Source organism: Bufo bufo, chromosome 3, assembly GCF_905171765.1.
Source record: "Bufo bufo chromosome 3, aBufBuf1.1, whole genome shotgun sequence".
NCBI lineage: Eukaryota > Metazoa > Chordata > Amphibia > Anura > Bufonidae > Bufo > Bufo bufo.
This window is the reverse complement of record NC_053391.1, coordinates 457,328,216-457,342,019: the sequence shown is the minus strand read 5'-3', so window position 1 is coordinate 457,342,019 and position 13,804 is coordinate 457,328,216. Positions and strand designations below refer to the sequence as shown.

The following is a 13,804-nucleotide window of genomic DNA, read 5'->3' as shown; positions in this document are numbered from 1 at the left end:
CATTGGTAGTTGCACTGAACACTTTCAGCCTCGCTGACACATTGTACTTCATGACAGTGGTAAATTTGAGTCGATATATTTCACCTTTTATTTATAAAATCCAACACTTTTTCTAAATTAAAATTTCTCTGCTTTTAAAACAGTGATACCTCATAAAATATTCATTACTTAACATTCCCCATATGTCTACTTTATGTTGGCATCATTTTAGAAATGCCTTTTTTTTTTTTTTAGGACGTTAGAAGGCTTAGAATTGTAGAAGCAATTCTTAAAAATTTTAAGAAAATTTCCAAAACCCACTTTTTAAGGACCAGTTCAGGTCTGAAATCACTTTGTGGGACTTACATAGTGGAAACCCCCCATAAATGACCCCATTGTAGAAACGACACCCCTCAAGTTACTCAAAACTGATTTTACAAACTTTGTTAACCCTTTAGGTGTGCCACAAGAATTAAAGGAAAATGGAGATGACATTTCTAAATTTCACTTTTTTGGCAGATTTTCAATTTTTTTAATCCATTTTTTTTCTTTAACACAAACAGACAAACAAAACTCAATATTTATTACCCTGATTCTGTGGTTTACAGAAACACCCAACATGTGGTCGAAAACTGATGTAAGGGAACACGGCAGGGCGCAGAAGAAAAGGAGCGCTGTATGGTTTTTGGAAGGCAAATTTTGCTGGACTGGTTTTTAGATGCCATGTCCCATTTGAAGCCCCCCTGATGCACCCTTACAGTAGAAACTCCCAAAAAGTGACCCCATTTTGGAAACTAGGGGATAAGGTGCCAGTTTTATTGGTACTATTTTGGGGCACATATAATTTTGAATTGCTCTATATTACATTTTTTGTGAGGCAAGGCACTGATCGGGTAGATCATGTGCTATTTTTATAGACTAAGTAGTTAGGGACGCGATGATATCAAATATGTCTACTTTGTTTGTTTCAGTTTTACATAATAAAGCATTTTTTTAATGTTTTTGTGTCTCCATTTTCTGAACACTATCTTTTTTCTGCCAATAGTCTGGTGCGGGGGCTCGTTTTTTTTGCAGGAAGCGTTGACGTTTTTATTGGTACCATTGGTTGTTTTAGCACTTTTTTTTTTTTTTTTTTCTTCCAGCGTTCACCTGAGGGGTTAGGTCATGTGACCATTTTATAGAGCAGAACATTACGGACGCAGCAATACCTAATATGTATCCTTTTTCTTATTTAAGTTTTACACAATAATAGCATTTTTGAAACAAAAATGTTTTAGTGTCTCCATAGTCTGAGAGCCATAGCTTTTTTTTATTTTTTGACTGATAGTCTTATTAGGGTCTCATTTTTTGCAGAATGAGGTGACAGTTCGATTGGTACTATTTTGGGGGGCATACGCCTTTTTGATCGCTTGGTGTTGCACTGTGTAGTGTTAGGTAACAAATGTTTTTTTTGCACTGCTTTTATAAAAAAAAATTATGGTGTTCACCTGAGGGGTTAGGTCATGTGATATTTTTATAGAGCTGGTTTTTACGGATGCGGCGATACCTAAAATGTTTTGAAGCGTCGCCCAGCTCATCAATATTCACTTCGCTGGGCGGCTACTACTGTCCCGGACTTCACAAGATCTGGCACATGCCCAATACAATCCTATGGGCATCGGCCTCGTCTCATCTTCAGCGCATGCACCCGGCACCTTCACTGGCCGGGATCACATCGCGCCTGCGTTCAGTCTGCATCTTAGAGGCCGCTACATGCTCTGCGTTATGCGCATGCGCCGGGCACTGTTCAGAGCAGCGCTCTTACACCTCAGAAGGGGTTAATACTAGTGCTGAAGATGAGACGGAGGCCGATGCCCATAGGATTGTATTGGGTATGCGCCGGATCTTGTGAAGTCCGGGACAGTAGTAGCCGCCCAGCGAAGTGAATATTGATGAGCTGGGCGGCGCTTCAAAACATTTTGCACATGTTACTCAGCTGGAAAAAGGCTCCATAGAAAGAGCTGAAACGTTGCTGATGAGTGAATAAACCGTCCACTTTTTCACTATCATCTGGAGTGCTGCCTTCTTTTGCTTCATTATATATATATATATATATATATATTTGGGCCTGTCAGTGTCCCTTTAAGGACCAGGCCATTTTTTGCAAATCTGACCAGTGTCACTTTAAGTGCTGATAACTTTAAAATGTTTTGACTTATCCAGTCCATTCTGAGACTGTTTTTTAGTCACATATTGTACTTCATGACACTGGTAAAATGAAGTAAAAAAAAAAATCATTTTTATTTATAAAAAAAAATACCAAATTTACCAATTTTTTTTTTAAAAATGGCTAATTTCCAAGTTTCAATTTCTCTACTTCTAGAATACATAGTAATACCTCCAAAAATAGTTATTACTTTACATTCCCCATATGTCTACTTCATGTTTGGATCATTTGGGAATGATATTTTATTTTTTGGGGATGTTACAAGGCTTAGAAGTTTAGAAGCAAATCCTTAAAACCCAATTTTTAAGGACCAGTTCAGGTCTGAAGTCACTTTGCGAGGCTTACATAATAGAAACCACCCAAAAATGACCCCATTCTATAAACTACACCCCTCAAGGTATTCAAAACTGATTTTACAAGATTTGTTAACCCTTTAGGTGTTCCACAAGAATTAATGGAAAATAGAGATACAATTTCAAAATTTCACTTTTTTGGCAGATTTTCCATTTTAATATTTTTTTTTCCAGTTACAAAGCAAGGGATAAAAGCCAAACCAAACTCAATATTTATGGCCCTGATTCTGTAGTTTACAGAAACACCCCATATGTGGTTGTAAACTGCTGTACGGGCACACGGCAGGGCGCAGAAGGAAAGGTGCGCCATACGGTTTTTGGAAGGCAGATTTTGTTGGACTGTTTTTTTTGACACCATGTCCCATTTGAAGCCCCCTGATGCACCCCTAGAGTAGAAACTCCATAAAAGTGACCCCATTTTAGAAACTACGGGATAGGGTGGCAGTATTGTTGGTACTAGTTTAGGATACATGTGGCAATACCTAATATGTAGACTTTTTTATTTATTTATGTAAGTTTTACACAATAACAGCCTTTTTCAAACAAAAAAATGATGTTTTAGGGTCTCCATATTCTGAGCCATAGTTTTTTTATTTTTTGGGCGATTGTCTCAGCTAGGGGCTAATTTTTTGCGGGATGAGGTGACTGTTAGATTGGTACTATTTTGGTGGGCAAATGCCTTTTTGATCGCTTGCTGTTGTACTTTTTGTGATGTAAGGTGACAAAAAAAATGGTTTATTTAGCACAGTTTTTATTTTTTATTTTTACAGTGTTCATCTGAGGGGTTAGGTCATGTGATATTTTTATAGTGCCGGTCGATACGGACGCGGCGATACCTAAAATGTATACTTTTTTTTTTTTTTTTTTTTTCTCCTATTCTTTACCAATTTTTTTTTAACTTTGTTTGGGGAAAAAGCCTTTTTTTTTTTTTTTTTTTTTTTTTTTTTTTACTTAAAACTTTAAATTTTTGGGGGGGAAAACTTTCTTTTTTCAAATTTTTTTTTTCACTTTATTTTTTGTCTCACTTTGGGACTTGAACTTTGGGGGGTATATTCCTTTACAATGCATTCCAATACTTCTGTATTGGAATGCATTGGCTGTATGAGTAATACTGTGTGTATTACTCATACAGCTTCTGGGGCCTGTGAGATCCAGGGGGCTGGATCTCACAGGCTCGTCACCAGAAGGCAGCGCGATGCCTTCCAGTCCCCCCACAGCCGCATGGGGACCTGATGCACCGCCGCAACCGCAGGTAAAGCCGCAAACCGCAGGTCTGAATTGACCTGCGGTTTGCGGTGATCGCCGATAGGGGGGGGGGGGGGGGGTCACATGATTTCAGCTGTCATCCTGTTCCGATTAACCCCTGCCGCGCCGCAATCGCGGTTTAAACCCATGACGTACCGGTACGTCATGGGTCCTTAAGGACTCGGGAAACGTGCCGTACCGGTACGTCATGCGTCCCTAAGGGGTGAAAAATCCCTGATAGAACAAAATGAAAAATTTTAAAAACATAATTTATAGGCTCATATATATATATATAGGCCACAAAATCATCACAAAAAAATGAAAAAATTGTAAAATAAAAAAATTTTAACCCCCCCCGCCCCTTTCCGTATAATTAAAAAGTAAATGCCTAAATAACAATAAATATAAACATCATGGGTATCACCGCAACTGAAAATGCCCATACTATTAAAATAGAAAAAAAATAATTCCAATACGGCGAATGGCGTAAAGGGGGAAAAAGGGTCAAAATGGCTGATCTTTGCCATTTTTTTTTTTTTTTTCATTGCTTTTCTTACCCCAAAAAATGTAATATAATGTAATAAGTCACGCACACTCCAAAATGGTATCAATAAAAACTACAGATTGTTTCGCAAAAAATGAGCCCCTAATAAAGGGGGGGTCAGAATATGGCGAGATGTAAAAATTATTTTTACACGATTTAGACATAAAGAACCTATACATATGGGGTATAGTTGTAATTTTACAGACCCAGAAAATGAAGGGCATGGGTCAGTTTTCCTCCATGGGAACAAAAGCCGTAAAACTGAGGAATTGATAGTGGAATTAGAAAGTACAACCTGTCCCGCCAAAAATAAGCCCTCATACAGCTATGTGACCGGAAACATAAAGAAAGTTATGGCTCAAGGAAAATAGGGAAGAAAAATGAAAACCCAAAAACAAAAAAACCTCCAGTATCCTAAGGGTTTAAAGACAGTTGCTATGGCTTTTCTGTCTCTGGCTAAGAAGACAGATAGACAGAGGGGTGGGCGGTCCTTCACACTGCATGCCTGCATTAGGCCCCTTGCACCCGCGCGGAAAACTCGCCCGTGTGAAATGCGTGAAGTGAACGCATTGCACCCGCACTGAATCCGGACCCATTCATTTCTATGGGGCTGTGCACATGAGCGGTGATTTTCACGCATCACTTGTGCGTTGCGTAAAAATCCGCAGCATGTTCTATATTCTGCGTTTTTCATGCAACGCAGGGCCCATAGAAGTGAATGGGAGTGCGTGAAAATCGGAAGCAAGTGCGGATGCGGTGCGATTTTTCACGCACGGTTGCTAGGAGACGATCGGGATGGGGACCCGATCATTATTATTTCCCCTTATAACATGGTTATAAGGGAAAATAATAGCATTCTGAATACAGAATGCATAGTACAATAGGGCTGGAGGGGTTAAAAAATAAAATAAAAAATAATTTAACTCCCCTTAATCCACTTGTTCGTGCAGCCCGCATCTCTTCTGTCTTGTTCTGTGAGCAATAGGACCTTTGATGACGTCACTGCGTTCATCACATGATCCATCACCATGGTGATGGATCATGTGATGGACCATGTGATGAGAGTAGTGACGTCATCAAAGGTCCTATTGCTCACAGATGAAGACAGAAGAGATGCCGGCAGCGCGAACAAGTGGATTAAGGTGAGTTACTTTTTTTCTTTCTTCTTTTTTAACCCCTCCAGCCCTATTGTACTATGCATTCTGTATTCAGAATGCTATTATTTTCCCTTATAACCATGTTATAAGGGGAAACAATACAATCTACACTACAACTAACCCAAACCTGAACTTCTGTAAAGAAGTTCGGGTCTGGGTACCACAGTCAGTTTTTTTAATCACGCGCGTGCAAAACGCATTGCTCCCGCACAATCAAAACTGACTGCAATTGCGTACCTACTCGCGCGGGTTTGCCGCAATGCATCGGGACACATCCGGACACGCCCGTGTGAAAGAGGCCTTAGGCTTCAGAGTGAGGAGGCGTGTCTCTCAGTAATCCAAGCTGATTGGCTGGCAGGGAGCTGCTGGCTACAGCAAGGGTCTATGGGAAGTGAGGGAAAGCACTTTTGGCCTCAGAGAACTGGCAGAGGAGCCATCTTGAGAAGATCCTCATATTGTAAATGTTTAAGCAGCCGTAACTAAGGGAAAAACTCAAGGAAAACCGTGGTATGTGAAGAAATTAAAGATTGCTTTATGCATAATGCTGCAGCAGCAGTAACATATGCTAAAATTTATTTTTGGATGAAAACATGACAGTTACTATTTAAGCATAAGGCTCTGTACCCACTAGCTGTTTTCCCTTTCTATTGAAATGGCGTATTGTGCAGCACTATTCCTGCCAGAAAAAGTACCAGAACCTTGATAAATACAATGCATTCAGAAAGTCTTCAGACCCTTTAACTTTTTTCATATTGTATGTTGCTGCCTTGTACTCCATACCCCATAATGACCAAGTAAAATTTTTGCTAATTTATGGAAAAGCAAAATCTAAAATCGTGCATTGACATAATTATTCAGACCCTTTCAGTACTTAAAGCACCTTTTGCGGCGATTACAGCCTCCATTCTTCTTGGGTATGATGCCACAAGGTTTACACACCCGGATTTAGGGATTTTCTTCCATTCTTCTCTGCAGATCCTCTCAAGCTCTGTCTGGTTGGATGGGGACTATCAGTGAACAGCCATTTTCAGGTCTCTCCAGAGATATTTGATTGGGTTCATCAGGTGGGCCACTCAAGGACATTCACAGTTGTCCCTAGGTGTAACAGAAGCCTTCTGTTTGTCTGTTAAGACATTTCGTTTAAGTAATGTCGAACCCTGAATGAGGTTTATGAACAAAATAAAGTTGCGAACTGTTAAGGCTACTTTCACACTAGCGTTCGGAGCGGGTCCGTCTGATGTTTCATCAGACGGATCCGCTCCTATAATGCAGAGGTTTGCATCCGTTCAGAACGGATCCGTCTGCATTATAACTTAGAAAAATTTCTAAGTGTGAAAGTAGCCTGAGCGGATCCGTCCAGACTTTACATTAAAAGTCAATGGGGGACGGATCCGTTTGAAGATTGAGCCATATAGTGTCATCTTCAAGCGGATCCGTCCCCATTGACTTACATTGTAAGTCTGGACGGATCCGCTTGCCTCTGCACGGCCAGGCGGACACCCGAACGCTGGCAGACTGATGCATTCTCAGCGGATCCGCCTCCACTGAGAATGCATTAGGGCTGGACAGCTGCGTTCGGGGCCGCTTGTGAGCCCCTTCAAACGGAGCGCACGAGTGGACACCCGAACGCAGGTGTGAAAGTAGCCTAAAGGGAACCTGTCACCGGGATTTTGTGTATAGAGCTGAGGACATGGGTTGCTAGATGGCCGCTAGCACATCCGCAATGCCCAGTCCCCATAGCTCTGTGTGCGTTAAATATATGCAAATTAACCTGAGACGAGTCCTATCCCTGACTCATCTCACGTACAGGACACATCTCAGGTTAATTTGCATATGTATCAAATCGTTTTTTTTACACAATAAAAGCACACAGAGCTATGGGGACTGGGTATTGCGGATGTGCTAGCGGCCATCTAGCAACCCATGTCCTCAGCTCTATACACAAAATCCAGGTGACAGGTTCCCTTTAAGTATTAAGACATTTCGGCTATCGAAAGGGGACCGACCTCTCAGCTGGATTCTATGGAACTATTTTGGTCAGGAGCCCTGTGTGCAGTCGGTCAGAAATGAGGCCTCCAGGAAATTCTTTAACCCCTTCTCTGATTTGTGTGTTTTTTTTTTTTTTTTTTTTTTTTTTTTGGGATATGTTGGTCACCCAGATCAGGGCTATCGGGGTGTCACATTTGTGCATTTTGGGGTACTTTCTAATGCTTTATAAAGAAATGTGGTTTTACTGCCTGGAGATGATTGGGTTACATGCAGTATCTGACCGAATTATCTCCCAGGCAGAGGGAAGGCATTGTGTGTCCTGTATGGGAATGTCCCGGATTGTGTGGTTATCACACAGTTCTCCCATCAGGTCCCGAGGGGAGGTCCCCTTGCATATAAGGCCAAGTGTGGCGCCAATAAAGTCTGATCTTCTTACCCTCAACTCGCAGCCTTGTCTCATGTTGTAGGGAACAGCTATATTACTACTAGCTCTTGTAAGAGCTGCACAGCTGCTAGGTATCCCAACCCGGCTTCTGAAGTGGATGGAGCAACTCTACAGTGCCACTCTTGCTAGGGGAGAAGGATGTCGCTGACGGTTGATACACTAAGCTACTCCTGTGTTGTCTTGGCTGTGTGCTTAGGGTCATTAGGGGTATTTTATCCTTTCTAAAGGAGCTGTCCAAAATGAAAGCTGGAATCTGGTTGCTATGGGCAACTAAGCAAAAACTAACTTTTCTACTTTACACCAGTTTGATAAATCTCCCCCATTGTCTTGTTGGAAAGTAAACCCAGTCTGAGGTCCAGAACGTGCTAGATCAGGTTTTTATTAAGAATATCTCTGTACTTTGCTCCATTCAGCTTACCCTTAACCCTGACCCGTCTCCCTGTGCCAGGATTGAAAAACACCCCCACAGTACTTTTTCACAAACTCAGGTGGGCTTTCATATGTCTATTTAGGAGAGGTTTTATTCTAGCCACTTTGCAGCAATATACCAATCTGGGCTTTATGGCAATGATGGTTGACCTTCTGGAACTTTTAGCAAGACCCTTCTCCCCCAATTACTTAGTTTGGTGGGGCAGCCAGCTCTAGGAAGAGTCCTGGTTGTTCCAAAGTTATTGCATTTAAGAATTATGGATGCCACTGTGCTCTTAGGAACTTTAAATGCAGTGGAAATTTTTGTACCCTTCTCCAGATGTTTGCCTCCACACAATCCTGTCTCTGAGCTCTACAGACAGTTCTCCTCATGACTTGGTCTTTGCTCTGATATGCATTGTCAGCTGTGAGACTTTGTGTAGACAGAGGTGTATCTTTCCAAATCATGTTCATTCACCACAGGTGGAACTCCAAGGTGTAGAAACATCTCAAGGACAATTAAGAGAAAGGAAGGCCATCAGAGCTAAACTTTTTTTCTTTATGGAGTATTGAGTGATGCAGGGAAACTTAATTTTATTTTTGTTTATAATTTTTAGCATAAGGCTGCAACATAAAATGTGAAAAAAAAAAATTGAAATGCTTTTGTACCTCATATCTCGACTGTCATGCCATGAAGTTAGTGTGAACAAAGGGGCATTCCCATCTTACATATTTATGAGCTACTCACAAGATTGGTCATACGGGTTTTAGGCATAGTTGCCATCCCCACACAATTCCATGAAGAGCGAGTCTCCTTTCCAAGAGGTTGGAACCATAGTTACCATACCTATAGGGAATTATTGCTCTATTCCTGTGATTTCCACAGAGGAACTCCTTAAAATTTTTTGTACTCCTAGAGAATCCCTAATGACATTCCTGAATCATAGACTCTTGGTGTGCATGAGCTGGTGAAGCGTTCTGTGTCTATAATTTGGTTGTTATGTTTGCTGTGCAGCATCTTTCCACTTACCTATTGTAAAAGTATCATTGCTGTGTTCTGGGGAACTCCAGAATTCGGGAGAATTTTGGTGGTGAAATACTGCTGTCCTTAGAATATGCTACAAATATCTAAGTTGGTTATAATATATACTGTATTATTAGCATGTGAACACATAAGAATTTGCAATGTATAACCGTTCAGAACCGACACCCGTGACCTAAAATATCCAGTGACTACGACTGAGTAGACCTACAGTGAGATGGGAGTTTGCAGCATCATAAATCGTTATTAGAGTTGTTGCAATACCAAATTTTTGATTAGATTTCGATACCATAAAAAAGTATTGCAATACTTGATACCACGCAAAAAAAATAAACCAAAAAAGCCACGTGCATTCCGCATTTTTAAAAAATGGCCAATCGCGCAGTTTTTATTTTTAGTTTTTCTGTATCTGCATTCACCGCATAGATTTATTTATTTTTTCTATTTTTATAGTTTGGACTTTTCGGACGTGGTGATATGTTTATTTATTGTTTTATATATTTTATATGTAATTTATACTTAATATTTTGGTGGTTTTTATTTTTTATTTAATAACTATTTTTCCCCTTAGGGGCTAGAACCTGGGATTTTTTTCAGCCCTTGTCCTATTCACCCTGATAGATTTCTATCAGGGTGAATAGGACCTCACACTCTCCCTGCTGCTCTGTGCCCTGTGCACACCGCATCAGGGATGTTACCATGGCAGCCAGGGCTTCAGTAGCGTCCTGGCTGCCATGGTAACCGATCAGAGCCCCAGGCTTACACTGCTGGGGCTCCGATCAGAAGCTGCCACTGCACCACCAATGAGGAGGGGGAGACCCTGTGGCCTTTGCCACCAATGATTTTAATACTGAGGAGGGGGGAGGGGGCACTGAGTAATTAGCATACGGAGCAGGAGACTGTAATGGGGGGCCACAGCGGGCGAACGGAGTGGCTCCCAGGAATAATAGTAGGTGCAGGTAGATCCCTGGGCGCCGCTCTATGTAGCCTGGTAACTTAACTAAGTCTGAACCCATAAAAAAGGTCGTCCTATCATTGGTGGCGCAGTGCGCCCTCCCCTCCTCCGCCCCTCTCTCCCCATTGGGGGCAGTGGCAGCAGCAGTACAGGGGGGAGGGAGAGACTGCTTCCTTCTCCCCTGTGCTGCTGAGGGAACATGAGCGTGCTCATGTTCAGAGATACTAGACTGCGCTGCAGCGCAGGCCAGTATCTAAAAAATGGAAATCCCGGTATCGTATCGGTATCGAAATTTCGATACCCGCAACAACCCTAGTTATGATGCTGCGAGTTCATATCAGAGGAGCAGTGTTCAGTATTGGAAATACAGCCGTCACATGGAGCATGTTTCCCAGTCTGAATATGCTGTTGTGAAACTTGTCTTAAAGGTGCTCTACCAGTAGCTTGTCGATTGCATACGCTGCAGATTATCATGGCGACTTACAATCCATTTCATGTTGATACTGTTAGTACGTAGTGTGTGCATGTGATAAAATAATTAATTTTGGTTAGTTGTCGACCTATGCAGAGTATAAAGCAAGGCCTCAGTTACAAGTGCCAGTTTTGATATCTAATTGCGTGCACTTTGTTTTTTATGCTGTGTTTTTTTTATCTCTGGTTTGTTGTGCTGTTATTAGGTATAATGCAATGGGCAAGCAGATATTTCGGTACGTAATCGTTCAATAATCATCTGGCCGTATCAATTAGATAAATCTTGCCTGTACCCGACTCCCCCGCCGCCTTGGTCTCCAGTAGGGGCAAAGAAGTGTCAGGCATTTAAAGCGTTTTATCCTAGCACTGCCCGAGGTGTCTGGCAGCTGCCTTTATCCCTCTCCCTATGGAAATAGCATGCTCTGCTGATCTGACCGGGCATGTAATGGAGGCGTTGAGAGAGATGGTTGTCGGTCCATTACTAGAGGTGGAAAATACTTCCAGAAGTGGATTATACCAAGACTGCAAGTACTGACACTGGTTCCCTGTGATTGGGATTAAGGCTATGGCCGTGTGCCCTCTAGAACCATTGTCGAGGCTACTCCCCTGCATAGTAATGGTCTATTTTAGGGACGCCAGTGAAATTTCCTGGATACATTGGCATTCTTGAAAGGATTAGCTAACATTTCAGTCCGCGTCATTCATAGGCCTATGCATTTGACAGCTGGCGTACCACTAGCAACAGGCGCTAAATATAGCATCATTCATATTTTGTGAACCTTCTACCCGCTGGCGAGCACACATGAACCAGGCTTTGTAATGGCATTCCACGGCATCGACACCACTGCAGATAGTGGGGTTGTCACGATACCAAAATTTTGATTCGATGTAGTTGATACCACAAAAAAGTTTTGCGATATTCGATACAACGCAGAAAAAAATAAAACTCAAAGCTGCGTGCTTTCCGCATTTTATGGAATGTCCCGCCCATAATAGAACAGTCCGATCCTATTTTTTGCGGGGGGACAAGGTAACAAAAAAATGGCGTACTGCGTGGTTTTTATTTTATTTCTGTTACAGCGTTCACCACATAGGAGACGTTTTCATATTTTAATAGTTTGCACTTTTTCGGGCGTGGCGATATGTAATAGGTTTATTTATATAGTTTAAATGTAAAATTGGGATAGGGGGCGATTATAACTTTTTTTATTTTTTATTATTATTATTTTTTTTTTACTTACTAACTATTAGAATATAAACCTAAAGTGTTGTTATACAAACAACAAATGAATGCCCAATGTATTCAACAATATATTCTTTATTTCATAATAATAAACAGATCATGATTATTAAGATATTAAAGATAACAAAAAAAAGTTTGAAGAGTCAGCAAAAAACCTTGGATGCCGCAGTCCCCCGGCCAGTGTCTCTGTAACCCGCCAAGAGATGGAACACATGTCGGGTATGTATATATTATTCAGTAGGGTGATTCACAGGAACAGTGGTATACAATGCCAACCACTAAAATGTAATAACTGTGGTCATCACTCTAGTGCATAGCCACTAGATGAGTCTCAAGCATTGGATCCTAATACTGCACACATGTGGAATACTCAAATAAGTGAGACCCCATGCACCAGACCTTCAAATGAAGGCACCTGATGGGAAATTACAGCGACAGCAGGCACAGGACAGGCTGAAAAACCTTGACGTGCGTTTAGCTTCAGCTTCGTCAGGAGGTAAGGTTACACCCATTGGTGTAACTAGGTTTACTACACTTTTTTTTTTTTTTTCTCTCCCCCCCCAAAGACATGCTCAAAAAAGGAGGGGCTTAGCATGAAAGTGGGTGGATCTTCACTGGAAAGGGGTGGGGCCTAAATACACCATTTTGCGTGAAAATCGGTCTCCGAATAAGCCAACTAATAGCAGTCAGAGAAGCATACCAGATGTATCCTCCAGCCTGAGCCCCTGTGATAAATCTGGTGCAGGTCTACACAACCTGGCTAAATTTAAGCCAGGTAGAATTAGAAAATCTGGGCCATTGTGACAGAATCCTTTAGGGCTAATTCAGACGGCCATATGCTGTCCGCAAAAATGCAGATAATTATTTTTATTTTTTTTTGCAGATCTATTCACGTCTATGGGGCCCTTTTCTTCCATTCTATGACTCTGCAAAACACATAAAACATGTCCTATACTTGTCAGTGAAAATCAGGACGTGGCCCCATCGAAGTCTATGGGTCCGCAAAAATGCGGAATGCAATCTGAACATGGATCGGCATTTTTGCAGACCGCATACGGCCGTCTTAATGAGCGCTTATTGTAAGTTATATGGGGCCCAGTGATAAGCTGATCACAGGCTGCATGGACAGCACGCTTTCCCTACCCCCGCAGCACCTGCCATCAAGATATTCCTTTGTGATGGATCTGGTTTCAAGGGATGGAAAGTGAAGTTTGACAGATCCCAGTTAGGCTAGGGCTACAATGCGACTGTCCTTCAGAAGTCACAATACTCCTGCTTATCTGAAGACTGGGGTACGAAATGCCAGTCTTAATACATTCTCCTCAGTGTTCTGAAACATGTCAGCTGGAATGCCTTAAAGAGGTATTCCAGGACTTAAGTATTATTGGCCTATCCTCAGGATAGGCCATCATTATCTGATGAGATGGGGGTCCAGCAATCCGCACCCCTGCTGATCATCTCTTCTGCAATAGCTCCAGCGTCAGAACTACACAGCTCCACCCATCGTGTAGTGGACAGAGATCGTTACTACAGTGCTGCTCTCGCTCATCTGAATGGGAGCAAGGCTGCAGTTAGCAGCTCCATCCACTACACAATGGACGAAACTGTAATTCTGGAGCTACTCGGAACCCACCCCGCCACCCCAATAATATATTCATGACCCATGCCTTCAATATTAAAATCCTGGAATACCTGTAAGCCTTTATACACGTTTTTTGCGGGTAGGACACTGACCCATTAATTTCTGTGGGGCCATGCACCCATTCA

The 13,804-nt window shown here is 41.8% G+C and overlaps 1 protein-coding gene across 1 annotated transcript in view; it reads left to right on the top strand.

Moving 5' to 3' along the window:
• The window catches only part of PPP2R3B (protein phosphatase 2 regulatory subunit B''beta), a 93,210-nt gene that overhangs the window by 6,274 nt on the left and 73,132 nt on the right, over window positions 1–13,804 (top strand). The gene's annotated exons all lie outside the window — the stretch shown is intronic.